The sequence below is a fragment of the Armigeres subalbatus genome, chromosome 1, assembly GCF_024139115.2.
Source record: "Armigeres subalbatus isolate Guangzhou_Male chromosome 1, GZ_Asu_2, whole genome shotgun sequence".
In the NCBI taxonomy this organism is placed as follows: Eukaryota; Metazoa; Arthropoda; class Insecta; order Diptera; family Culicidae; genus Armigeres; species Armigeres subalbatus.
The window spans coordinates 257,105,491-257,108,480 of NC_085139.1; positions in this window are offsets into that span (position 1 = coordinate 257,105,491).

Below are 2,990 nucleotides of genomic sequence, written 5' to 3' on the forward strand. Positions count from 1 at the left end.
ATTTGGACAAATCCTTCGGGATTTGGTCAAATCCCCATGACGGGATTTTGGTCAAATACCCTTCTAGGATTTTAGTCAAATCTTCTTCAGGAATTAATGCTGACGACTGTGGATATATAAGCTTGGAACGTGTAATTTTCCGCTGTAGAATGCAGAATAGTACTTGTTTTGTTGTGTTACAAGACTGCTACGTGACAAACTATTTTAACTCAGGATATTGGTCAAACAGGCATTAATGAATAAAGCTTTCAAGATGATTAAATTTGTTATGGTTAAATCATTCAACTCTATGATTAAAGATTATGATTATGATTTATATTTTTTGAAAGATAATAGTTATGATTAAGATTAAATTAATTTTTGACAATATTAACGATTATATTAATGAAAAACCGTTGAGTATGATTAACGATTACCGATCGTGATTAAATGCCGACTCAATATGTGTATGATTAATGATTAATGATTATGAATAATCAAATTTAATTGATCACTATCAATAATCAAGTAACCTTTCTACCAGATTGTGTTATTAAAAGGTATAAAAATTGTATAATTATGCCGTCTAAGACGAATTAAGTACGAATTAAGTAAGTCCATTTAATTCCACCAGTTAATTTTCGTTATCTTTGCAGATACGTATTTCGACCACAACTGTGTGAAGTCGTCTTCAATGTCTTAGCTTGACTGTAGTCGAGTCAGTACAGACAAAGACGACCACACAGTTAATCCTCATATCTGAAAACTCTGAAAAATAACAATAGTATAATCATTACTGTCGTCTTAATTCCACTAAACGAGCTTAATATATTTTTCTGTATAATTATGATTAAAAATTAATGGATAAAAGCGATGTAGGCAATGATTAGAATGGATGGTTAGTGAATAAACTCAAAACAATCATGAATATCATTAATCTATGATTAACGATTAGCGATTTTTTATTGAATCGTATTTTTTGTATGATTATGATTAATGCTCTGGGTCAAATCACTAATGCTCTGGGTCTAATTCCCTTCCAGGATTTTGGTCAAATACCCTTCCAGGATTATGGTCAAATACCCTTCGGATTTTGGTCAAATCCTTCAGGTATTTCGGTCAAATCCCTTGAGTTTATGCGTTCCCCTTCAGGATTTAGAAGAATCCCTTCGGGATGAAATCCTTCAGGGAAAATCCCAGGATTAAATCATCCCTTCGGGATTTAAGGAAAATCTCCTTCGGGATTTTGGAAAATCCTTCGGATTTTGGAAAATCCCCTTCGAGATTTGGGAAAATCCTTCGGATTTTGGGAAAATCCCTTCGGGATAAGGAAAATCCTTCGGGATTTTTGGAAAATCCCTTCGAGTTTTGGGTAAATCCTTCGGGATTTAGGAAAATTCCCTTCGGATTTGGAAAATCCTTCGGGATTTTGGGAAAATCCCTTCGAGTTACAGGAAAATCCCCTTCGGGATTTGGGAAAATCCTTCAGGTAAATCCTTCGGGATTTGGAAAATCCTTCAAGGACCTGGGAAAATCCTTCAGGTTTGGGAAAAATCCCCTTCAGGATGAGGAAAATCCCCTTCGGTAGGGCGTCCTTCGGATTGGAAAATCCTTCGGGATTTTGGGAAAATCCTTCAGGTTTGGGAAAATCCCTTCGGGATTTTGGGGTCCCTTCAGGACACGGAAAATCCTTCGGGATTTTAGGAAAATCCTTCAGGGATTTGGGAAAATCCTTCGGGATTACTAGGAAAATCACGCTTCGGGATTTTGGAAAATCCCCTTCGGGATTTGGGAAATCCCTTCGGGATTTGGGAAAATCCTTCAGGGATTTGAGGAGAAATCCCTTCGGGATTAGGAAAATCCTTCGGGATTTGGAAAATCTCTTCGGGATTTTGGGAAAATCCCCTTCGGGATTTAGGAAAATCCTTCAGGTTGGGAAAATCCTTAAGGACTGGGAAAATCCCTTCGGGATTTACGGAAGAAATCCCTTCAGGATTCCCCTAGGAAAATCCCTTCAGGATTTCAGGGAAAATCCCTTCCAGGGATTTGGAAAATCCTTCGGGATTACAGGGAAAATCCCTTCGGGATTTAGGAAAATCCTTCGGGATTGGGAAAATCCCTTCAGGTTGGGAAAATCCCCTTCGGGATTTAGGAAAATCCCCTTCGGGGTTTTCGGAAAATCCCTTCAGGATTGGAAAATCCCCTTCGGGATACCAGGAAAATCCCTTCAGGTTGTCCTTCGGAGTTTTGAGAAAATCCTTTGGATTACAGGCGAAATCCCTTCAGGATTTGGAAAATCCTTCGGTTTTGGAAAATCCCTTCAGGACAGGAAAATCCCTTCGGGATTACAGGAAAATCCCCTTCGGGATTTAACCCCTTCAGGATAGGAAAATCCTTCGGGATTTGGGAAAATCCCCTTCGGATTTGGGAAAATCCTTCGCTGGGATTCAGGAAAATCCCTTCAGGTTCAGGAAAATCCTTTTGGGATTCCCCCAGGAAATCCCCTTCGAGATTTGGGGAAAATCCCTTCGGGATTTTTGGAAAATCCTTCGGGATTTTCAGGAAAATCCCCTTCAGGACACAGGAAAATCCCTTCGGGATTTGGGAAAATCCCTTCGGGATACAGGAAAATCCCTTCAGGATTTGAATCCCTTCGGGATTTGGAAAATCCCTTCGGATTTAGGAAAATCCTTCAGGGATTCTCAGGAAAAATCCCCTTCGGGATGAGGAAAATCCCTTCGGATTTAGGAAAATCCTTCGAGGGAAACTCTTGGAGAAAATCCCTTCGGGATTGGAAATCCCTCGGGATTTAACCCTTCAGGTTGGAAAATCCTGGGATTTTGGAAAATCCCTTCGGATACAGGAAAATCCCTTCGGGATGATTTGGGAAAATCCCTTCAGGACGGAAAATCCTTCTTCAGGATTGAAATCCCTTCCGGGTTGGGAAAATCCTTCATGGACCCAGGAAAATCCTTGGACTGGTGAAAATCCCCTGCAGTTGGGAAAATCCC